Genomic DNA, 25493 nt, shown 5'->3' with positions numbered 1-25493 from the left:
AGCCTAGAAGAGATATCTGAGCCTCAGATGAGATCTCTGGTGGCTGGACTCGTCTAAATGCTCCTAGAGGGTTTTACCTTACGGAGGGAGTTGAGTGGGGACACGGAGAGGTTAATGCCATCTAAAGAAGAATTTACCACTCACAGTTCCCATGAGACGGAGGACTGCCACATCGTGCAGGGCACACGGGGAAGGGGCAGGCGAGGGAGGAGGCGGAAGGAGGAGCAAGGGGAGAGCTGAGGCCAGAGCCCATGTTACTCTAAGGGCAGGAAGTTTGGGGTGCAGTGTCCCCCTCTTGGCAGGAAGTAAACGCAGACATCGGGGTTTAAGGTTGGAGGGTTTGTAATATGATTTTTCATGCATCCATGAGAAATCTGGATGAGCAGACACATGAACAAGTTTGCCCTTACCTTGGCCCTGAGTGATGGATGCCAAATAGACAAACATATCTGAAGACAGAACACTGCTACCTAAGCTCCCCACTGAGACCCCCCCGGTGGAGGACTTGGTTGCACTGGGCCCAGTCTCCTGTCCTATAGGAACTTTGAGATAGCAAATGGGAGTTGTAAGCCTCAGGGTTTGGGGTCCTTCGTTACCCAGCAAAAGAGAACCAATACATGTGTACGTGGTTTACACATGGTCCAGCTAGCCTAAGTGTACAAAGGAAGATCATTTTTCTTGTTGCTTTTCTCTTCCTCCGTCTTTTTATGGAAAGTACATAGCTTAATTTACAAACTCACGTGGGCGCAAACTAGAGCTATAATTTTTCCCTCCTAAGGCTTACGTTAATTTCTCTTTTGGGCAAGTGCATCTCAGTCGGTGCAGAGAGCCCCTCTCCCTGCCAGCCTCGGCTCCTTTCCAGGTTTGGAATGCTCCTTGGGTCGGGGCTTGGTTCCACCGGCTAGGCCATGTCATGGGTACCTCCAGTTTTGGAGACTCTTTCTGTGGTCAGGCTGGGTGTAGGGCGTAGGTCTGTGAAGGCCTAGATATTCTGTGAAGCCATTTATTCTCTGGAGTCTTAGCATTTCCCTGGGCCCCACAAAGAAGATTGGTCCAACCTGTCTCTGTTCTCAGATTCAACTAAGAACGTCAAGGGTGGAAGCCATAGGCCCCTTCCTGTGGACGCGTCCTCTTCTACACCTTCATCCCCCCTTGCATCTTCCTTCTGCCCCAGGCTGGGTTGGGAGGCAGAGGGGAAAGTGGCAGCTTCCTGACGGTTTCGGGCCTTGGCTTCTATGACGTCATCGCCTAGAGCTCTGGCTTGAGGAAGAGAAAAGTCAGGGAAATCCGAGCAGAGTGGCTCATTTTTGCCTCCAAGGAGATGAACGCAAGAAAAGACTGGGGCTCAAAGAGAGTGGGGCTCAAAGGCAAAGACTTTCCAGGAAAACAATCCAACCACTTCAGTTTCCATTTTCAGAAATATCATCCTGCCACATATTGCTTAGCGTCCGCCCAGGGTTTCCACGGTGGCTGTAATTTTAGGTATCTCTCCCTTTCTTTCTCAAAAGGCTCCTCATTGGTTGGACACAGCTTCATTCACAACTGAGCTGAGGGGTGTGGATACTTGGGAAATTTGGGACTTGGAGGAAGAGCAACATGGAAGCCAGCTGCCTTTGTGGAACCCGGTCTCTGAGATAATGTGCCCAAAGACACGTGAGGAGGAGGTGAGGAGGAGGGATGGCAGTTACGTAAGGAGGTGCCTGAGTTCAGAGTTAGGGCGAAAACACAGAATGGACAAGAGATGAGAAGACTGGATGTCCACAGAGCCGTTCTGAGACATGTGCACCGCTGGCCCATGGCTCTGCTGCCCCTGGCCCCACCTGAACATTCTTTGAGATTTCCTAGAGCAGCTTCCTGGGATGAGCACGGGGGATGTGAATGGCAGGGAGAGAGGGGACTCCTCGGATCTCAACCCTTAGGGTTGGAGGCCAGGACTCTGGGTGGCTATGGTTCTAGCGTCATGGAGACAATCTGACCGTGAAGCCAACTTGGACAGAGGACTCAGATGGCATTCTCACCTCTGATGCCACCTGTGTCCTGGACTCCTCACATTAACTACCATGTGACCTGTAGGGTCCCTTCTTGCTTCAGCTGCTCTAGGGATCTGGGGGGGAGGAAAGGCCTCTCTCTATCATCTCTCTGACGTGGGCTCTATGTCCACTCCCTTCCTGGAGATGCTAACCCCTGGAGACGTGCCCACCCACAGTGCTGTACTTCAGGAGTAAACAGAGGGCTCCTCACGCCCAAGGCTCACCCTCACGTCACACATGGCCAGCGCTGGCCTCACGTGGGAGGGAGTGCAGCTGAGTGCCACCCACGGGCAGACCCCTCCCCTGAGACATGTTCTGTGCATTACCTAACGTTATGTTTTGGATCTCAACTGTCCACCAGCAGCTCAGATGTTGATGGATTCACAGATTAGGGGACTATTAGGAGGTAGTAATAACTTCCTGAAGGGGATGTTTGTCCTCAGCCCCTCCTCTTCCTCTCTCTCTGTGCATCTGGGCCACCGTGGGGTGAGCAGCTCATCTATGTCACACGACCCCCTCCATGACGTTCTGCCTGACCACAGGCCCAGAAACAACAGATCCAAGTGACCCAGGACAGATACCTCTGAGCCAAAATAAATCTTTCCTCCTCTAAGTTGTTTATCTCTGGTATTTTGTCACTGAATCGACAGCTAACACACTTAATTTGTAGGCCAAGATGGGGGGTCCCCTTTGTGAGAATGCCATCTTCACTGTGGGTTTCGCTCTGTGCCTTTCTTTCTTCCTGGCCAGGGGTCAAGCTGATGTCACCCGCTGCCCCTGGTGAAACTCACTCCAACTGAGAATGGTAAATACCCCAGTCCAATTCCAGTGGAAGGATCTGGAAGCTGTTACCTGCTGAGTGGAAGGGACGGGGACGGTGCCGGAAGAGCTCTTTATGAAGTTCTGAGAAGGAAGCCAAGCTTTTTCGGGGACATATGCAGTCTACAGTACTCCAGAGACTAGAGCCCAGTATTTTAAAGAGAGTGCCAATTTGAAGAATTTGGAATAAAGAATCACTCAGAAATAGAAACTGTTTTGGCAGGGTGGGGATGTTCTATCAGTCCAGAATGATTTCAAATTAATGGGCAGAACTCACTTTTGTTCATATGCATGCTCCAGTGTGGGAAGGGAATCAAGTGGAAGGATCTAGGGGGGCTTCAAGAGACCTTCGAGTTCTGTTTCTTCTTCCTTTTCCAGAGTCAGAATTTAGAGGCAAGTTGCAGGTGTCACCCAAGCACAGAAGCAGGAATTCAGCCGATGGTGGTGACCGATGGGCAAGGGTGCTCTGGACAAGGTTTTGGTCTCTGGCATGTTACTTGCAGCAAAGTGCAGCCAAATCATCTCCTGGCCCACACCATAACGCTGTGGAACTCGGAATCAGCTAAGGCTGCTTATCCTGCTGGGAGGGAGAGTGCCTGACCTCAGAATGCACCACAGCAGGGGGAATCCTGCCCAAGACTGGGTTTGTCATCTCTTCCCACAGGGTCTCTAAATTCTTGCCTCTAAATTCCAACTCCGCTCTGTTCTGTGCTCTGTGTGGGCCCTGGTGATACGCTCAGGAAAGGTCCTGGGTCCTTCCTTTGCCTTCCTCTGCCCACTTACCATCTCTTGAATGCTAAACAGAGAATAAAAATGGTAGCCTCGCCCTGGGAGAGCTCTTCGGCCTTTCCAAACACTTCCATGTCAAACAGTCCTGTGAAGGTGGCAAGAGTCTTTCTCCCCATTCTCCAGATGGGGAAGTCAGCACCCAAAGGCCACGTGACCAGTCCAATCCCCACTTCCAGCTCCTACTTCCTCTTCAGTCACGTTTAAGTACTTTGCCTTTCTGTTTGGGATTTTAAATTCCTGTTGCTGGGCCATTTTGAGTGGACACTGGGAGCCCTCTTTAAACCTCTGTATTGTGGGAACCCAGACAGAAGGCAGGAGGCAGTGCGTTCTGTATTCTGATGTCACACTGTGACCGCAGACCTGGGAATATTTGAACCTGATTTTTTGTTCCTTTATTTTTTCAGAGAACATTTTTTAGAGGATCAATAGCCTGGTTGAGCCCTGCCTCCCTCCCTCCCTGCCTCCCTCTGGTATTTTATCACCGAATCGACAGCTAACACACTTAATTTGCAGGCCAAGATGGGGGCTCCCCTTTGTGAAAATCCCTCCCTTCCTTCCTTCCTCTCTCCCTTCTTCCCTCCCTTCCTTTTCCTCATCCGTTTATTTGTTCACCCAACAAATATTGATGGCCATTCCTCTGTGACAGGGGACCATGCTAGGGAATTAAATCTGGCTATGGGAGCCCCCACAGGGTTCACAGTCTCTAGTGAGACATGGTGGAGACTTGGGAGCTGGGGGATAACCAGACACCAAGTGCCGCAGTCCGGCTGCAGCAAACTAACCTGGGGGTGACGAGGAACTTGTGTACATTGATACAGCAGGAGTGGGAGCCGTTTATTGTAGGACAGGAGGGGTATATATACATTCCACACAGCTTATCTAATTAACATAAACTAGATACAGCAGTCAACCAATAAGGAATCTCCACACTTAATGGCTCGCTGGCGTGACTTCACAAACCACTCCCTCTGGCAAAATGCCAGGCGCCATCCAGACTTGTTTACAGACCCTAACCACCAAGGTCTATCAAGTGGCTAAGAGGAGTGAGGGACACATCCTTAAAGGCTGCCCAGGCCCCAGAGGGCACAGCTGGCAGCACCTTTAGGAAAGGGCATGGGCGGGGCCTGCCCAGACCAGCAGATGGGCACACTGGCAGGTCAAGAGGCTGCAGTGTCCTCCGGGCAATCATCAGACTCTGGGGATGGAAGGACCAGTCAGGACAGCAGCAGGAAGGACTGTGCACCTGTGTCCCCTTGGGATACTGCTCCTAAGGTGCCTGAGTGACCGACTCTTCCAAATATGTAGGCCTGAGACTATTTAGAGGCCATGGCTCCTCCATGGGCAGGCTGTCCTCTGCCTGCGGTCCCCTCTGTTCCTCCCCCTGCCCTATGCCTCCCCTCGGGGCCTTTTGTCCCCACCTGAGTGGCTGCAGCTTCCTGCACTGGGCTGGGACCTCCTCACTTCCCTCCTGGGCTGGTCTGCTCCCTGCTACCATGACAGAGGGCACAGACTGGGTGGCAAAAGTGACACAGGCTTATCTCCACAGTTCTAGAGGCTGGGAAGTCCAGGATCCAGACGCTCACCTGTTAGGTTTCTGGCGGGAGCCCTCTTCCTGGCTTGTGCTCCTCCCTGCATCTGACATGATGGACAGGCAGCAAGCCTGGTCTGCAGGGCCTCTCATAAGGACAGGACATTAGTCCTACCTGATCACGGCTCTGCACTCGTGACGTCAAGCAGGCTTGAGGACGTCCTTTCTGAAATACGCCTCTCTGGGCATGAGAGACTTCCCATAGGAATTCTCAGGGAAAACAATCCAGCCCCTGTAGCCCCTGCCTCATGGAACAGGGTCCAATGCCCACCCCCACCTCTCCTGCCACAGCTCCTCACCTGGCGTCCACACCCCCACTCCCACATCAGCGTCCACAGCTGGAGTGACCGACTGACAAGGCAGCACATGCACCTGGTAGAGCATTCAAAAAAGTGCAGAAAAATGAGCCAAAGGCAGCTGCTTCCCACCCCTGGCTACCAGATGGCTTTTCTTGGTCCCCGGAACCTCCCGGTTTCCTGTGTGCCTTCCAGAGATGTCCAGTCCCCGCACGGCCTCGTGCCTTTTCTCACCAATGGCAGCACAGGAGGCACCTCACCTCTGTTGCTGACCCACATGTCCTCCAAGGAAGGAAGACCTACCTGTCCTCCAAGGAAGATCTACATGTCCTCCAAGGCATCGCCACCATGAGGAGAGGGCGCCCCAGGTTCACAGCTGCAGGATGTCCCATCACATGACTCCCGAAGCCTGTCCAGCCAGGACCCTGGTGACTGGCATGGAGTTACTCATGACCAACAGTGATAGTGACTCTGACCTACTGCCCTCTGAGGTTTAAGACTCCTTCGTCTTGCCCAAGGTCAAGGTCTGCACTCGCCTCGCTGAGGCTTCCACGTGCTCTTTCCACGCGGTTCCCAGGCCAGTGGCTCACTGCAAGTGGAGCCTCATGATGGACGTGGCCTCTTCCTGCCCACTCTCCCCATTTTTAGAACAGGGACAGTGCCACCCACTGCTGCGAGGTTGAGAGGAAACGGGGTTCCTGCCACAGGACTTTTAGAACAGGCCTCCACCTGGGAAGATGGTGCCAGCCGCCCGCCTGGTGCCGTTCTCATTGCCAGGAGCCCTCCATGACCAGCAAGGGCGAGGTGAGCCGTTCCTCTCCATTCCCCGCGGTGCTGAGATAATGACCCTTCTCTTGGAAAATGTTGGTCAACCTGCAGTAATGGGGGGAGAAGCCTTTGGGGGTACCGCCTTGGGATTTGCAAACAGAGTTCTGTACTGACAGAACTCCTGGGACTCCTCCATGATCCGGGGCCATGGAGTTAAGGACGTGATCTGCCTGTGAAGCTTCTCCTGCCGAATCCAGAGGCTGCTCCCTTTTCCCGATGGCGTGGGATCTCACAGATGCCAACTGCGCAGTATGTAGGCTTCCCTGGGCCCCAGACTCCCGAGCTTCCGGAGAGGGAGCTGTGAAATTCTGGGATCCTATTCAGAGCTCTTGTGCTGTGCTCAGAGATGATATTAAATGTTTTATTTCATTTTGGCCACGATACAGTCTCACTTGCCTCCTCTTCTAAAGCAGCTCAGAGTTACATCGGGCCCTGCCTCGCTTCCTGGTGCGCCCCCGCCCCCCCCCCCCCCCCCGTCTCTCTTCCTGCAAATTAGGACAGATGCCAAATCTTATGATTTCTGACGCATTGTAGGTGTGTGTTCTCCATCGCTCTCTCACCCGTGTGTGCACTGGATGTGCGTGTTCTCTAGGAAATAAAATATGATCCATATTATATTAAAAAATAAGACTCTTCTAAAACACAGGCTGATGCTTTGACTGGTCTACAAACTTTAAGATGTAAATATTACGCCCAGGTATCCAGATGCTGTAAAACGCCCATTTGATGTGGCTTTTATTTGCCATCAAAGGCTGCTATCTCACAACACAGAGCCCAATCCCGTGGCAACTTTGCTTTACTTCAATCAGATAAAGATGAATCCTGTAGAACGTCGTTTATCTAGCAGACCCCCGACCTCCAGTTCTGGGGAGAGGGCTTATTGCCTCGAGACTTTCTGCCTGCTGCAGAGACCCCAGCTGCCAGTCAGATGAGGGTAGGGATGACTCTTCCCAGCATCGCTGACGTCCACACTCTCCCAGACATCAGGATGCATGCATGCCGTTACTGACCAATAGTTATTAAGCCCAGGTGAGGCCAGCCCCTCTGCAGGTGATGGGTGTCCTAGGGTGGGACAGAGCCCCCCTCTCAGGAACTCATTCACCTAAGTATGGGGGAGATGGCAGGTGGCAGACTGTAGGAGAAATGGGTGCCTTGGGAGAGGATGCAGAGGGCGGGGTGCAGGAAAGCTTGCTGAAGTCTGGCGGGGGGATCAGAGGCATGCCCCAGACATAGGAACTCCCTAGGCCGACAGGAAGCCTGGGTAGGAGAAATAGCACAGTCTAAACATGGAGGCCTGGAGACAGCAGTGGGTTTGGTGCAGAGAAGGATTGCTCCATGGCAGGACCACAGCACGCTTTGGGGAGCTGGTGGCTCCCACTCACCAGCTGCCCCCTCCTAGATGGAGAGCATCACCACCCAGCTGGCAAGGCCACGTTCTCCCTGGGTGCTCACGGGTGTGTGAGATCTGAGGGCTGCTGGTTCTACTCCTTCCCATCTCCTCGCCAGGCCCTTCAACTCCTGCATCAGGAATAGAGAGCCTCCTTCACTATTAGCCCTGGCTTCCTAGATCCATCCTTTCAAGCACATTAGAATAACTTCCCTAAAATAATAATTTCCACAGATCCCAGTAATGAGATCTGGGAAGCATTCATGTGTCTTAAAATGTGGCTTTGTGTCAGAATCACTTGGGGCGAGAGAAGTCTATAGTCAAATGCCCTATTCTGGCCCTCCAGACACAGGATTTGGATCTGGGGCTTGGTGTCTGCACTAAAGACACACACAAACACAATTCACAAAGAATTGGGTGGAGTGATTGATTAGCAAGTTAAAATGCCAAATTGAGAATTAAACTCCACCTCTAAGATGGCAATAAAGGTCACGGGAATTGTCAAAATAGCTCCCTTCAGGGTCTGGGTTTGGTATAAAACCTCTTAGAAAAGTCATTCTTTCCTGCTTACATTCATTGCCCCATTTCCTCTGTAAATAACCATCACCTCCAACTCCCTAGTACACTTGCTTCCATCAGGAGATCTGGGGTCAACTTGGGCTTCTCCATCACCAAGGCTCCACAACATGTGAGCCAGTATTAGCCAATCAGAGCACTTCAGCTTCTGTTTCACCCACCTGATTGGCTCAGAGATGGGTGTGTGCTACAAGTCCCATCCCAGGAGCAGAGAATCCTACCCATACTTTTAAAATCAGGTATTCACCAGGAGCCAAGCAACTGTGAGGTTCTGGCCATTTGGTAAAAACAAGAATTCCAGAGTTCTTCCTTGTAGATCTGGGGACAAGGAAGCTCCCAGGGAAAGAGGGTTTTGCTTTGAGTTGGCCAACGTCCCCCCCTCCATATGCAACAACTAGGGACTGGTTAATAAGACCTCGATTCATTCAGTTCAATTCGTGGCAGTTCGTGGAATATATTGCTTTGTGTCAATAACAACAATGTTTATGAAAACCTTATGATAGTTGGATGATGATAATATATTTATTGGGATTTTAGGGATAATAAATAAGCCGCAAATTGCATTTAAGAATTCAGCTGGCCTCTCTCACTTTGGAAGGCAAAGGGTTTTGCGTAGCCACGGGTTGTGTTATGGTTTGGATGTGAGATGTCTCCCAAAAGCTCATGTGTGAGACAATGAGAGAAGGTTCAGGGGAGAAATCATTGGGTTGCGAGAGTCTTAACCCAATCATTGAATCAATCCCCTGATGGGATTGACTGGGTGTAACTGAAGGTGGGTAGCTGTGGCTGGAGGGCTGGTTCATTGGGAGCATGGCTATGGAGTTTATATTTGTATCTGGCGAGTGGAGACTCTCTGTTTCCTGATCATCATGTGAGCTGCTTTCCTCTGCCACACTCTTCCGCCATGTTGTTCTGCCTCACCTGGAGAGCTGAGGAATACAGCTGTCTGTCCATGGACGGAGACCTCTGAAACTCTGAGCCCTCAAATAAACTTTTCCCCCTCTAAAGCTGTTCCTGTTGGGTCTCTTAGTCACAGCAGTGACAAAGCTGACTAAAACAGGTCGTCACACCAGTTTAATAGATTTGAGAAAGCCTTGGGAAGCCTTGCTGTTGATCACCTTCTTAGCAAAGGAGGAAGCTGAGGCCCACTGGGAACAAGGGCTGTTGTGTGATGTCCCCAGTGAATCAGTGCTGCATGTTGCGGCTCCTGACTCCAGACCAGTGCTCCTTCCATTACTTCCACGCTACCTCGGTGTTGTGGCTCCCTGAATGGGAAGGAGACCAGGGAGCCAACATGAGGAGACGGCCTCAGCGATCAGATCCATCACGAGTGAGCAGCGCCCTTGGACCAGCTGAGAGTGAGCGCACTGGGACCCGTCATTGGCTTATTGGCTGGTGCTCCATCATCCGGGGCCTTATTCCCAGACATTTTCATTACAGGCTCAGTCCACGGTGATGTGTTGGCACCATGCCATTCCTTCCTACATGCCAAAATGCTTTTAGGAAACCATTAAAGGAGAGCTGGGCAGGAAGCGAATTCCGGAAGGTTCCCATGCCAGGGATACAGATTGGACCCCAAGTGTGCATCCCACAGGCAGACCCTGGGAGGGGCGACAGTGGAAGGGAACTCCACCTGTGCTGTCTCTCCCTGTCCTTGCCACGCCACCTGGGCAGCGTGGTTCTTCACACCAACAACAACACTAAATTTGATAACTACAGCAAAAAAGAGGAAACAAAAAAAAAAGATTGTCATGCAGAAAGAGGAGTGTTGACCTAACTGAGCCTGGGTGTGGTTCATGACCCGATTCCCGCCATTTCAAATGATGCCTCTAACACTCAAGAACATGGAGGGGACCGTCCATGGCTTTATCTCCTTCAGAGGCATTGGTGGCAAGGACAATGGTCCCTCCAAATTGAAGGCCTCTAGGAATAGAGAGGACACTGTGTTCCCTTTGATGGAGCATTTAGTGCCTGGGGTGAGAAATGATCTTTGTGCCACACAATGGAGAGCTGAGACACTGTGGCCTGACTGTGTGTAAGCTGAATCTCTAAGATGTTCTTTCTTTAAATAATGCCCCTCATTGGTTAAGAATGGTCACTATTATTTTATCTCAATTGTAGTATTTATTTTTGTTATTGTTTTCTACACAACTTCTTATTCCACTTCTACGGAAGTGTCCTTAGTGTGTCTAGTCCATGAATTAGTCAACCTAATATATTCTTCCTTGACTCTGACCTTGAATGGAATAGGGGGTCATTCCATTAAATTGGAATAGGGGGAATTCCAATGATCCCTGTTCGATGTCTGTTTAACAACTGCCTTTATATATATATAAAGTGTGTGTGTGTGTGTGTGTGTGTGTGTATTTATATATATTTTCCCTTGATGTTAGCATTTGCTGTTTTTCCTGTTGTCAATAGTCCTGAAATGGCTGATTTCAAGCTACCCGGGTGTTGTCACTGAGCAGGAGCTGGCAGTGACTGACGTGGGTGGTAGTAGGTTAGACCCACCAGTTACCAGTTACCTCAGGCCATAGACTACAGTAAGCCACAGTAAAGTAATTGGAAAGTGGCAAGTTTGGGGTACGCATCACCCTTGTTTTTAATATAATTTATTGAAATAGAAGTTTACATAGTTTAGTTTGAACAGCTATCTGTGTTTAGCAACTGGATTGTAGAATTCCTGGGAACCTTGGTGTCGGTTCTCCCGGCCCATCCGAGCTGCCTCACGTGCACTTAGTTTCCTCCCCTGTGATAGGGGCGGTGTGACGGCCCTTGTGTGGAGTAGTGGGATGAAGAGATGAGCGAGTGCACGCCCAAAGCGTCAAGCAGGGCTCTTCACCAGAGAGCACTCGGCCTGCTGTGGACTGTCAGTGTCTGTGCAAGTGAATGTGAGTTCCCAGTGGCCGTGCCAGGCCGTGCAGTCCTGCCTCTGACTCTGAGGCCAGGAATTCTCCCTCTGCAGCATCTTTAGGGTGTGCGTAAGCCTCACATACTGGGTTCTTTGCAGAGGCTGTAAGACTTAGAGGAAGGAAAACAGTCAACTTAGGTGCCCCTGCTTATTTTATATTTGGGGAGACGTACGAAGGATTGAACTCAAGGGCACTCAACCACTGAGCCACATCCCCAGCCCTATTTTTTATTTTATTTAGAGACAGGGTCTCACTGAGTTGCTTAGCACCTTGCTGTTGCTGAGGCTGGCTGTGAACTTGCAATCCTCCTGCCTCAGCCTCCTGAGCTGCTGAGATTATAGGTGTGCACCACCACCACACCCTATTTCCCTGCTTTTAACACCTGGTCTTGAACCAAGTTCCTTTAGGTCTCTGAAGCTTCCATTTCTCATTTGCAAAATAGACTATAATAAGACTTGATGAGAAATGTAACATGTAGGGGCATACAGCGCACAGTAGGTGCTCAGTAAAAGTTAAGTGTGTTCCCCTCCAAACTAGTAGTTAGCATTAAAAAGCCGAGATGTCGTCCTCAGCAGCCAGCTGAACTACGCCTGTGGAGGCCCCAGTTTAGGAGGACAGCCCTGCCCCTGCTTGCCTACCGGACCCTGCGCAACAGCAACCCTGGGTCAGCCGTGTTCGGTGGTGCTTCTTTCCACGTCCACCTGATGGCCTGAACCCTGGTTCTCAGACCCAGTCCTTGCTGTGCTTACTGTTTTCAACTCCTCGCAGGTTGTGGTCCCCGGCAGTGTGCACCCGGAACAGCAGCACCCTCCTGCCACTCCATTTATATTAATGGAGGGAGTCGTCTGCAAACCGTGACGGGCTGAAAATCATCACTTGCCTTCTCCATAAGCAGCAGATGGGTGCTGCAGTGGTCCTGGCTGGACCCTGGAGAGCAGCCGGGCTGGACCTGGGGCGGAGAATGGATGTGCTTCTCTTGCTCATTCTTCCTTTGCTTTTCTTGCTCTTGGCAGCTCCGGGAAACAAACCTGCCTTGTGAATTTGGTGATAGGGCACCTGGTCCCATTTGAAACACGTTGTCATCTAAGTTTGGGTTCATTCCTCTTCCTTCCTCTCTCCCTTGCTTCCTGCATTTCCTTTTTCCTTCACTGAGCCCAGGGAAGGAGGCGCAATGAGCATGACCCTCCGTTCCCCACCTGGAGGAGGTGCATGGCCTCTGAGTGGCCCCTCTATTCTTGCTCACGACACTCTCACCACCTTGGACTTCTGAAGGCCCCTTCTATCTTCCGGGAATGCTCTGCCTCCAGATCTACACTGGGCGCTCCTGTCTTCCAGTTCCCAGATCCCAGTCTTCCCCTCCCCAGGCCCTCCCTGATCACTGCAGCTAAGCCCTCCTCACATACCTGGAGATCCCATGTTTTTCTGAGCCACTGTAACCATCTGAAATCCCCCTGCTTAGAGTTTTCTTTGTATTTCCTTTCTTTTCTGCTGGAATAAACTCCTTGAGGCAGAAACTTGTCAGTCTTCCTTAGTGGAGCTTAAAATAGACATGGCACAAAGCAGATGCACAGTAAATATTTCAGAAATGAACATGGCTAGCTGGGGCAGACACATGGGATTGGAACAGTCTGCTTACACCACTGTATCAGAGCACCAGAGGTTGGGTGGCTCAAACCACAGAAGTCTATTTTCTCCCAGTTCTGGGTTCTGCAGGGCTGAGACCAAGGAGTCAGCAGGGCTGATTTCTTCTGAGGTCTTTCACTCTCCTTTGTAGATGGTATCTTCTCCCTGTGTCCTCCACAGTCTTCCCTCTGTGTGAATCTGGGCCCTGAGCACCTCTTTTTCTAGGAACACAAAGAGTACTGGGTCAGGGACCATCCAGGTGATTTCATTTGAACTTTGTCCCCTCTCTAAAGAGTCTATTTCCAAATAGAATCGTATTCTGAGGTACCAGGGCCCAGGCTTTCAGAGTCACGCTGGGACGCAATTGGACCCATGACATTGGAGAGGATGGCCAGCTTAGTGACGTGGGAATGAGCCCGGCTCTTCCCTGTTCTCTTCCGGTGGCCCCGCCCCCGCCTGCCCACCTGCCTCCTGTCTTAGGGGAAGGAGGCCAGACCTCCACACCAAGCTCATTCTGTCTCCATCACCTTAAGCCACGCGACAGCCGGGCACTTTGCTTATGTCCCCGGGCTCAGCTCAGGTGTTGCTTCCAGGCTGGGTTCAGATCCTGCTCAGCATTCTTAGGAACATGTCACTGCCCTCCTTTGTATCATGTCACCACCTTGCAACAGAATTTGGGATCTTCTTTTCTAACTTTGTGACCAAGTGGACTGGGCACGGCCCCTTCTGTTTCTGCGCCCTCCGTTTCTGCACCTTGAACCCTTCCTGGGCAGGGTTCACTCCAGGGACCGCTGACTCTGAACCTGACCTGGGTCTCCAGGTGTGCTAGTCAAGGTTTTCCAGAGAGGTGGAACCAACAGGTCACATGTACATGAAGAGGGAGATCTATTTTTAGAAACGGGCCCATGTGATTATAGGAGTACAGGCCCCAAATCTGCACGGTAGACCCACAGGCTGGTGACCCAGGGAAGAGCTGCAGGGGGAGCCAGTGCCATCTGTGGGCAGAATTGCCTCTGGCTCAGGGGAGTCAGGCTCAGGCCTTCAGCTGTGGAGGGCAGTCTGCGTCCCTCCAAGCCCACCAACTGGAAAATCAATCTCATCCAAGAAGCTGTTTTGCAGAAGCATCCAGGACAATGTTTGACAAATATCCAGGCACCAAAGCCCAGCCAATCGAAACATCAAATTAGCCATCGCACCAAAAAGAGACCTTTGCTTTGCTGGATCCTTGCACACGACCATGTTACGTGGACGTCCTTCTTACTAAGTGTGAACAAAGTTGTTCCAGTGAAGTTGTCTGCAGATTCAACTAGTTTTACCCCAACCACGGTGCATGCCCCCACTGGTGGTGTGGGAGGTGTCCTCGGCAGAGAGCTTTGCCGGGTGTTTCTTTTTTATGGATGAGCTGGAGGGTTTGGTCTCTGTGCACCCAGGTGGCATCCTTTCTTAGAACTAAATTCACTTAACAATTTCAAATACAGCCTGTGGGACGTTTTGGCTTCCCTTTCCCTCTCTCCTAAGCAGACTGTTAAATAATGGATTTGTGAAATGACAGGTAGCCTCTGCAGCAGAGGTTGGTCAGGAGTGTCTGGAGGCAGCAGGAACAGTGAGCAGGTCCCGTGGCGCCGGGCTCTCTGGGTGTGGTTGGTCGGGCTGGGTGGTTTCTCTTGCTCACCCTGTGCCTCCCATTCCCCACCTTTGTCTCTTGGCTTTGGATTTTGTTGATTTTGGATCGAAGACACTAAAGAATCCATTTGAGCGATTTGACCTTCACAGTGCCCATGAGCCCGGGGAGTGAACTGCACAAAAGAGATTGGGGTGCAAACGGGTCTTCTTGGGAAGTGTGAGAGAGAAAACGCATTTGTACAAATCAGTAAGACCCGAGGCATGACGAGAGCCCCCTGCCATGCTCCGCAAGCTGACAACGGCGGAGCAGCCCGAGTGCTTGTCGGAGCCCGTGACCCAAGGGGTTGTCTTCCCGATCCACGTCAAAATTGCTGTGTGAGGAACGACAACCTGAAGTCCCCAGAAGGACTCGGGGCAGGCACGTGTGCCTTTCCAGCACTTGCTTTGGCTTTGGTGAAGAGACACAGAGCAGGCATGGCAGGGTCCCCACTGCCCAGGGTCTCCACCGTTTTCTTGGTGATAAAGCCCCGATTCATCCGTGTTCACGTCAAGCCCAGTTTAAACAAAGAAAAGCAGCCCACCTCTCCTTCCCAGCTTCACGTCCCACTCAGGAGATCACATGACGCCATTCTGGCCAAGGGAGACCGAGCAGACGCCACCGTGGGGCTCTTGCCAGTGTTTAAAGTGAGTCGACTCAACAGGCACCGATCCCTTCAGCCCTTGTCTTCTGCCTCTCTCTGGGAAAGGGACACCACCCCTCCAACCCCAAACTGTCCTGTGAAGGTATAAACACATGCATTGATGACACGTGTGCACTTGCATGTGTAAACACACACACACATACACACACATGCTCCTCACATAAACACGCCCGTGTCCCATATATGTCCCATTATGTCCCACAAACCTGTGTGTGTTCAGTAGTGTATACATATGGACATAAGCCCTCATCAATCGACCTCCTGACACATGCAGAGCACACGTGTTAAAAACACATGCTTGCCTAAGTACATGTGAGCATGTGGCTATTCCTCTTTCCTGCTTTGCTCAAGGGCAGAGCCATCTACGTGTTAACATGTGCACCCGGACACGCACACTTTTGAATGCTCTGTGTACACACAACCGAAGGAAAGAAGTAGTTGGTATCTGCAGGTAATGTAATGCTCATGGGAAGGCTGTCAAAAGGGTGCTAGGAGTGGGGTTTGAAGCATGTACCTGTGCAAGTTCGCATGTGCAAGTTCGCATGTGTAAGTGTGTGCACATGTGTGTGTGTTATTTCCAACAGATGTCCACTTAATTACCTAAAACCCACTAAAACTTATATGAAAAATGCCACAAAGCTATAGATAAATACCTACTGTGAGGGCAAAGGTGGTTGGGATTTCCTGGACAAGCATCTTCTCAGAGGTCAGGAATGAGAAGCCTGTTTGTCAATCCAGGATGCCACATACAGTTTTACAGGATGTTCACCGTGCAAGGGTCCTAGTCAACATCAAGTTTGTTCTTTAAGCAATTCACTTACTGTGGGACTGCCCTCCTCAAAAAGAAATGGCATTTATTTTCAATGTCAAATTTGCATAAAGTTGTCCTATGGGTTAGGGTCAACAGAGTCACTGTGTCTCTATTACTCCTTTCAGGTCCCTGTGTGGAAGTAGGTGCTTGGATCCTTGACGGAGGTCACTTGGCTCCCAGTAGCTCTCCTGTGACTCCTTAGCCAGTGGTCAGCTTTCGCTCTGTGCTCTGCGTCCACGTGCCTGTGGCTTCTTTGGTACCTTGAGTTATATGAAAGGGCTGAGGCAGACAAAGCCCACCAAACTACCTTTAACCCACGCAGAGCAGCACAGAGAAATTAATTAAAATATGCATTCCCCTAATAGAGCGGCGGGTCCCAGTCTGGAGATTAATTAATGCTAATAGTACACAATCAGAACTGCTTTTGGAAATCTTCTTAGAACATTAACTAAAATGTTCATCTTTTTAATGCATTTGCCTGAGCCACAGAGACTAAAAGCTTCGCTAGTTCCATGCAAATGTGAAGGCGAGAGAAGAACAACAACAACCAAGCACATTTAGGTCTTTGAGGCCTGATGTGGCTGGCTTCCAGGGCCTGGGCCTGGGCCTGGGGGTCTGTCAGCTCCTGGATGGAGGGGAGCCCGAGGGCTGGGGACAGACCACAAAAGGGGGAACCTGGTGGGAAGAGGTGCAGACCGGAGGGAGGTCAGGGAGGACCACGGTGCCTGTGTCCATGGCAGGCTGTGTGGAGCTGCCGAGGCTCAGGGACCAGGAAAGGCCCACCCGGCACCTCTCAGTGGTTCCCTCGCTGTCTAACGTCTGCCTGGTGGAGAAGCTCCACAGGGGCCTTGGGGTGCAGGCACAGCGTGGGTGGTGGCCCACTGTGCCAAGGTCCTGTGCCCAGCTCAGTTATCCCTTTCTGCTTCCTGCCAACCAGCTGTGCTGGGGCTGCTCCCCGGGAGCTCAGAGCCTGGTGTGGATGACACACTTGGTAGATGCCAAAGGCATGCCCAAGTGGCAGGGAGCTCAGAGGAGGGACGCCTGACCCTGGAGGGGCCAGGCTGGTCAGAAAAGGCCCCGTGGAGGAGCAGGTGACTTGAGCGGAGCAGGGACCAGGAGCAGGAGTCATGTGACTGTCATGTGGTGTGCATGTGACAGGCTGTGAGTGCACATGCCTGTGCCCATTGCGCTTGAGTGTGTGTGGTGTGAGAGTGTGAATGCCTGTGTGCACTTCCATATGTGTGCATCTGCGTGGGTGTGATTAAAGCTGCGCATGTGAGAGCCTGCGAGTGTGCACGTATGAGTATGTACATGCTTGGATGTGTGCATGCATGCGTGCAAATGCATTTGTACACTCATACCTGTCTAGGAACATGCTCATTTGTGAGTACCACTGTGTGCTTGTTTAGTGTGTGCATGCTTAGATGTGTGCATGTGTGTGAGAATGCATTTGTAGGCTTATGCCCATGTAGGAGTGTGTGCACGTTGAGTGGGTTTGAATACATGAATGTCTGAGAGTGTGTAGGCATGTGAGTTCCTGTGAGTGTGAGTGTGTGTGCACACATGAGCATGTGTGAGTTCCTGTGTGTGTGCAGGCATGAGCATGTGTGAGTTCCTGTGAGTGTGTGGGTGTGTGCAGGCACAAGCACGTTTGAGTTCCTGTGAGATTCTGTATGTGTGCAGGCACAAGCTCGTGTGAGTTCCTGTGAGTGTGAGTGTCTGTGCAGTCATGAGCACATGTGAGTCCCCATGTGTGTGAGAAGCAGGGGCACTGTGGCGGAGGCTGTGGCGGAGGTGGGCACAGGTGCACGGGAACAGCTGTGAGTGGAGAAGAGGTTTCTGTGGGTGAGCAGCGCTGGGCAGGGAGGAGGTTAAAGGTCACCTGTCCTGGAGGTGGTAGAGGGAGGTCCTGCCGAGAAGGTGAGTCGGCTCCCTTGACGCACCTTATGCCGGGCCAGCAGCTCATGGGAGGCTCAGAGCCAAGCAAGAGGGAGGCCTCCAGGGATGACGATGACAGATCCCTTCTTGCTCTACGCCTGCCTTTTGAGGTGTTCACCCCACCTTTGCTGTCTTGAGATTGGGGCGGCGTCCTCACCCCCAGCCTGCTGACCTGTCAGGCAGCCCTCCGTGGGGCTGCCCGGGCACTCTGGGAGGTGAGGACCAGCTCTAGCCTCCACCCCACGGTCTTCAGACACTGCCACGTGTCCCCCGAGGGTAGGGGACGCTCGCCAGATGAGGACGAGAAGATGAAGCAGCCAGGATGGCTCTGTCACCAAATCACAAGGGCTGTGCCCGGTGGCCCTTGTCAGCCTTCGGCTTCCGAGAGCTCAGCGAATTTCGGCAGCCACCTTCGCCACTGACTGAGGCCTCTGACAGTGGCACTGTATTTAAATTCTGAATTTGCATATATTTTTATCTGCAAAACTGGAATCGAAGATTCAAGGAGACTTTGGTCTTTTTAATGCAATTTCAACCACCGTGCCAGGGCTGGCTGGACAGGGAGTCCACGGGAGATTTTCATTAAAATAGGACCATCTATCTTATTACAGTCTTCTCCATTGAGGTGAGCGAGCTCATTTTAAAATTTTAATTTCTTTGATCCCATTTCAAAATAAGCGGTGACAAGATAAATATTAACATTTTTATAATAAAAAAACAAACAACTCTCGGATGTGATTTATAGCTTATCGTTTTCTGGCGTCAAGAAGCAGGTGGTGCGGAGGGGGCACTGAGGGCGACCACACCCAGCCGTCCAGCCCATGATCCTCCAGAGTCGAGCAGGAGTCGCTGGCCCTGCGACTGGACCTGGGCTTGGTGCTGACATCCCCCACCCTTGGGGCCTTGGCTGACCATTTGCTCTTCTCTTCCTTTCCACAGGACCCTCCTCCTGGGATTGTCACCGACTGTCCCCTGTCCCCCCATTGTCTCCTCTTCAATGTGGCATCCCTACAACCCATTCTGTGCTCAGCCTATATTCTCCCGATATTTTTTAGAAATATGTCCAGATAGCTCCCAAGGCCCTCCCGAAACAGGCCCTGCCCAACCCTCCAGCCTCTGGAAAAGGTGGACCTCGGCTGTGGGAGACCCTCCGAGCCTGGCCCCCCGGGGCCTGCCTGTCCCTGTCACAGCTCTGACCTTGATGTGTTTCTTCCTTTTATTCTCATTAAACTGGACGCCTCCTGAGGACCAAGGCTGCCACTCAGATGCCTTCTTCCTCAGCACCCGTTAGTCTAGTCTGACCTGAGTACACTCGGTAGAACTTTCTGGACACCTGAAAGATTTATCACGGTGCCTCCAGAGAGAATAATGGGGTTACATAAGCTGACATGATTATTATTGGAATTCATTTATTAAAAAAAAACTTCATATATTTTATTATCCCAAACACTGCATTTTGAGACTTTTTTTTTTTTTTAATGCCAGGCCTGACAAATGGATAGCTTTCTCTAGATTTTTTTTTCTTTTAATTACTTGCATTTATTTTTTCTTTCAAAGACATTTTAACACTGGACAACCAAATGGTGGCTTAAACAGACATTACTAATGGGAATATTAGAAAAATTAAAATCAGGAATTTGATGCAAGTTGAGTGGCCACCTGGCCAAACTGAGGGGCCTGTTATTTGCTGTGAAACACAGAAGAAAGAGAAGGACTTGGGGACTTATTGGAGGAAGTGGCCAGAGTAGAAGCAGGTGGTGGGTTCAAGCCCAGCCCCTCAGGTGCGTGGGATCCTGGGCAGATCTGATGACCTGCCCCAGTCTGAGTTTTTCCCTTTGGGTGCTGTCGGAAGTCAAGGGACACACGAGGGTCTTAATCTGGATGCATGAACTCTGCCCCTCTTCAGAAAGAGCTGCGAAACCCTATGTTTTGTGTCAAATTGAGGTGGATGTGCATTTTTGTAGAGTGTCCCAGCTTTTATGGGATGTCTAGGGATCTGTGACTTGGACACTTAGTAACCTTTACATTAGACAACTTCTAAGCTTTGTTACTTTGTTTATTCATTTAGCGTTGGTGAACACCTAGTAGGTCCCAGGCCCTGGAGACAGAGTGAAGGGTTCAAAGTCCCTGCGGTTGCTGCCTCACGCCTGGCCTGTTCTAGTCAACTATGCTCAGCAACCACCTTGATTCATTCCTGTGCTGACCTGGAAGTCGTCAACCCTGATTCTCAGCTTTTCGGTTTGGGTCAGGTATGTAGGATTCAAGCAGAGCAGCATCACTCTGAACTCCTCAGGGTGGTGGGGGTGGCAGCACTTGAGCCTCCAGGAATCCAGGAGTGCCCCAAAGCAGCTGGCAGAGCATGGGAAAGAGTGCATCCTGAGGAGAGGGTCACTGGCAAGCCAGGCCTGTCACTGTCCTGAGCATTGCAGCACAGTGGTCCCAGCCAGTTCTAGGGCACTGGGGCACAGCGCCATTTCCATAGAGAGCACCGAGAGTGGTGCAGGTCTCTGTATCAGCAGCCCCATGGAGAGGATGCCCAGCCCAGTGACCTCCAGGCCATCGCTGGCTGGTCCTGGTCCAGGAGCCTGTGACGCAGCTCGAGTCTGAGTGGGTAAGACAGGCTGGTGGGGACTGGCGAGCAGCGAGAGTCTTGTTAGCGAGAACAACCCCAGCATGCCGTAGGTCCCCAGCAAGGGCACTGTGACTGACACATGGAAAAAGCACACATTCCGAAGGTATGACACAACCGCCTGGGCTCCCTGGCTGCCTGGGACATGCGTGTCTGGCCTTAAGGAAGGCGAACTTGCGGGTCTCAGTGGAGTCTCTGAGGGCCCTCCTTCGGAGCTCAGATCCTGGCTCGCTCTTCCTGCTTAGTTTGCTTAAGACACGCCTTCATCTCCCTATGCCCCTCCTCATTCCCAAATCCTCACTGGGAATACTTCATGAGGTTCTGCAGGGAGGGGAGAGCGCTACCACTTACCATAGGGTCATAGAGTTCTTCCTTCCCCCTGACAGGGCTCAAGGACCCCTTCTCCCCTGCTCCTCCTCTCCTAGGTGGGCACAATGTCTCCAGCACACAGAAAGCCCCGCATGCTCTCTCTGGCTCACAATTGAAAGGAGAAGACTCCCTGGTTCCTGCTGCCAGATTGCATTTGCTAAACAATCATTTTGCTAACTGGGATTCAGACAATGTAGGAAGAAACACTAGAAAACAGTTTTAATTGGTGTTGAAAATAAGAAGGGGGAGAAAAAAAGTCAGGGCATTATTAAATTTTGCTGCCATAATGACCATCGTAGAATTGGCTGGTTATTCCCCCATTAGGACATAATGACACCCATTGTTGGCGGCTCTGGGTTTGATTATAAGATAATGACAATAATTCATTGTTTGCTGCACTTTACCTTGAGACAAGGTAACCACAAGTTTAAAGGAAGACGTACAAGAGGTAAATTATATGTTGCTAAATATGAAACAGCACCTCACTTGTCCTGGTTTATAACAATAAAAACAACCATTTTAGATAGAACATATATTTAGTAGGTTTTCCCCCTAGGAGAGACAGAGACATTGATCATCACATAATTACTACAAAGGAAAATCCGGCTAAATTGTTAGGTTCAGATATTGTACAAAACCATCTTCTTGAACTGTGGAAAGAAAGGGGGGGCTTCTTTGAACCTTTGCTTGCTGTTTGAATGAAGCCTGATCTAATTGCAGAGTTGGAAGTGACCCCAAAGATCATCCAGGATGGGGGTTCAAGCACCTTTTAAAAAGACAGTACCTATGTGCAAACAGTGATTCGTGGATCAGTTCTATGGGAAACAGATGCAGTTGTCAAAGCAGACTGTGTTCTGCCTCATGTCCTGCTGTCCCCTTGGTCTGTTGCCACTACCTCCTGACCTGCCTCTCACAGGTCCCCAGAGAGACAGGCTTCTGTGCCCAGGGTTCTTTCCTCCAGCCCAGCCAGATGCATCTGTGAGCCCTCAGATCTGATCCACCCTCCTGTGGAAGACAGTTTGGCAGCTTCTTTAAAGCTAGACACTCTTACCCCGCCACCCAGCAATCACTCTCCTAAGTATTTACACACACACTTCGGTGTCTGCAGGAAAGCCCGCTCACGAATGTTTGTAGGAGCTTTGCTCATCATCCCCCAAACCTGTCTGCCGGCAGGTGAATGAATGAACCAATGGTGGCACATTCATACAATGGAATATTATTGAACAATCAAAAGAAGTAAGCTATCAAGTCACAAAAAGACATGGGAGACATTTAAATGCAGATTACCAAGTGAAATAAGCTATCCTGAAGAGGTTATACACACCGAGTCAGTCCAGCTACATGACATTCGAGAAGAATCAAAATCACAGGCAGAAGGATCAGCAGCTGCCAGGGCTCGGAGACAGAGGGAGACAGGGATGAGCAGAGCTGCTCAAGGGGCAGCGGAACACCGTGTAGCCCACTGTAATGGTGGACACGCGGTGCTGACACAGTCGTCAAGGTGCCCGGAATATAAAGCACAATGTTGGAGGCCCAGTGTGAACGACTGACTTCAGTTGATAAGAATGTGTCCATCTACGTTCATCTTTTGCAACAGATGTACAACACTGAGGCCAGATGCTAGTATTAGTAGAAATTGTGCTGGGGAGAAAACCCAGATACAGGCAGGCTCTGTACTCTCTACCTGATTTCTCATAAACCTGTATCTACTCTAAAATTATCTATTCATTAAAAAGTCTATGGTTGACCCTCTGGGTGCAGTGTAGTCTGCCTGTAAACCCAGCAACCTGGGAGACTGAGGCAGGAGGATCTCAAGTTCAAAGCCAACCTCAGTGTTTTAGCAAGGTGCTAAGCAAGTCAGCGAGACCCTGTCTCAAAATAAAATACAAAAGGGGCTGGGGATGTGGCTCAGTGGTTAAGAGCCTCTGGGTTCAAAAAAAAAAAAAAGTCTATGGTTGAGCTTCTGCCTTCCGTGAAAGCCCATGTCTTCACCCAGGGCGCCCGACCACCATGACCCACCTCTGCCCACCTGTCCACACCACTTACTCCACTCCCATCCCATGGGCATTCTTCCCTTCCACACCTGTGTTGCTCTTCCCTTGGCCTGGAATACAGGGCCATCAGACAAGCCCTGTCCTGCTCTGTGACCCTTCTGGTCTCTGCTTGATGCCGCTGGCCGGTCCTGCCTCCAGGGTGGAGTCTCTGGGCCTCCTCTGTGCTCTTGCCAGCACTCATCTTCCTCTTAGACATTGCTCTGTTTGTCACCGCGTTCTCTCTCCCACTACAGGTTCGGTGCTGTCTCCCTAGCACCTGGCTTAGTGTCTGGCACATAGGGATGTGGGTGCTCAAGAAGTATTTATTGTATGAACGAAGTGAAGCTGCTCTTCCCTCTCCCGCTAGGAGGCTCCATGCAGCCTTCAATCTCCTGGAGACATCACTTTTAAACCAAGAGTCTTGCCCTGCACCCTTGGTCTTACACCACGATGTCGGACAGGCTGTGGGCTCTACGGGACCAGTGTTGTGAAATGGGGCATCTCTCTGGGCACTCTTTGGAGTGGGGACCTGCATGAATCAACTTTCCAAGGCCGTGAATGAATACCTGAGATGAATCAACTTCCAGGAGGAAAGGCTAATTCGGGCTCAGAATTCCAGGCTGCTGTTATCCGGCCTGTGGTGAGGCGGACAGCATGGCGCAGGTGCAAGGTAGGGGACATCTGTGCACTCGTGGTGGTTGGGAAGCACACAGGGAGAAGAAAGGCCCAGGTCCCAATATCCCCTTCTAGGACATGTCCCTGGTGACCTACTTCCTCCCACTGGGCCCACCTCCTGAAGCTCACGCCATCTCCCAGCAGAAGCTGTAACTGAGCCCTCAGCACATGAGCCTTTGGGGGACATTCCAATCCCAACTAGAACAGGACCCGAAGGAAACTACCAGCTTCACCAGAGAACGTTCTTTTTAACTGTTTTTTTGTTTTTTGTACTGGTTAGTGAACCTAGAGTTACTTTGTCACTGAGCTACATCCCTAGCCCTGTTTTTAATGTTTTATTTTGAGACAGGGTATTGCTGAGTTGCTAAGGGCCTCACCAAGTTGCTGAGACTTGCCTCAAACTTGCAATTCCCCTCTCTCAGCCTCCCAAGTCACTGGGATTACAGGTGTGTGCCCACCCGGCCGGCAATGCAAACTTGGGGAAAATCCTAGGTCTAAACACACAAAAACACACGCAACAGTATGTTCACAGAGAAACGCTAAGTTTGCTGACCGGGTGGCTGCTGCAAGACATGCAAACAGCAGGCACTCTGTGCAGTGGAGGGCCGGGTCCTGCTGGCCCAGGCCAGGCCTGTGGGCACCTCCAGTGCCATCTGCTCCTGTCATCAAATTGCTGAGTACCTAAGCCTGGATGACACTGTCTTCCCAGGCCACCTCTTGAGCACATTCTTCTCCCACTGTCTCCTCTGCTTTGGTAGAACGTGGTGTCTAAGGGTGTGGTCTTGAGGTAGACCAGATCCGATCCCTGCTCCACAGCTTGTTAGGCTTGTGGCCTTGGCAAACTACTTGACCTCCCTTGTCTCGGTTTCCTCATCTGTGGAAGGGAATGGGGGAGATAAGAACAGTCAGATTAAATGACTTAGTGCACACCAAGTGCTGAGAACACTACCTGGAAAACCGAAGGTGCAAACAAGCAGTCAGAAGAGCAGCCGTGTTTGAAACCCTCTCTTCCCATTAGGTGCCAGCGACTGGGGCTGCTCCGCAGACACGTGTGCACCCTTGGCCCATCCCGTCCTGGGCAGCCGTCCAGTGCGTGCTGTTTAGACTAACACTGAGGCTGAAAGTGAAAACACAGCTGTGGCAGGGTGAAAGAGCGTCCGTGTCTGTACGCGATGCTGGTGCCCTCCTGCCCCTGAGCGCGTCGTGGCGAGAGCTGGTGACGCAGTCGATCCTGCGGTTACAGCGGAGCTTCCCTACGGCTCCAGAGGCTGTGGATCTCCTGGAGGCTGCAAGGGAACAGACCATGGACACCCACCTCTTGGGTCTGGGGCGTGACTGACAGAGGGCCCCTGCTGCAGTGCTTTGAAATCTATCAAATCCCACATCAGCGCTCAGGCCTAGCAGCAGGCCCATGGCTGGGAGACCCAGGACATGGGCATCTGCTAGCTTTGCTGGAAGGCTCCTCAGGGTTTTTCTGACCTTCGACAGCACAGCAGGCCAAGATATCCCGCCTTAGGTTTTCCGCTCTTTCTCCTTCACGTGGGTCAGAACTGGGCCTCCCAGCCTCCTGGGGCTCTCTTTCCATAACCCCACCCAGGCGTTTCTCCTAGTAAACTTTTGCCTATCTATTCTGCTTCTCAGGACTGATTTATGCATAATAAACCCTTATTCTAGGAAGGTGTTCCCATGCGCAGGCAGCCTCCCAGATCGTCACTTAGGAATACCTGTGTCCATCCAAAGATGTCACAGGAGGAACATCCGTAGAGCCTGAAAAGATCAGCTTGCTTATTCACTCAATGAACTTCTCCTAGATGTCTATTTTCACTCAGCCTAGTGTCAGGAGCAACAGTGCACAGCTGCTGCCCT

This window comes from Marmota flaviventris, chromosome 2 (assembly GCF_047511675.1).
Source record: "Marmota flaviventris isolate mMarFla1 chromosome 2, mMarFla1.hap1, whole genome shotgun sequence".
In the NCBI taxonomy this organism is placed as follows: Eukaryota; Metazoa; Chordata; class Mammalia; order Rodentia; family Sciuridae; genus Marmota; species Marmota flaviventris.
This window is presented reverse-complemented; position numbering follows the sequence as displayed.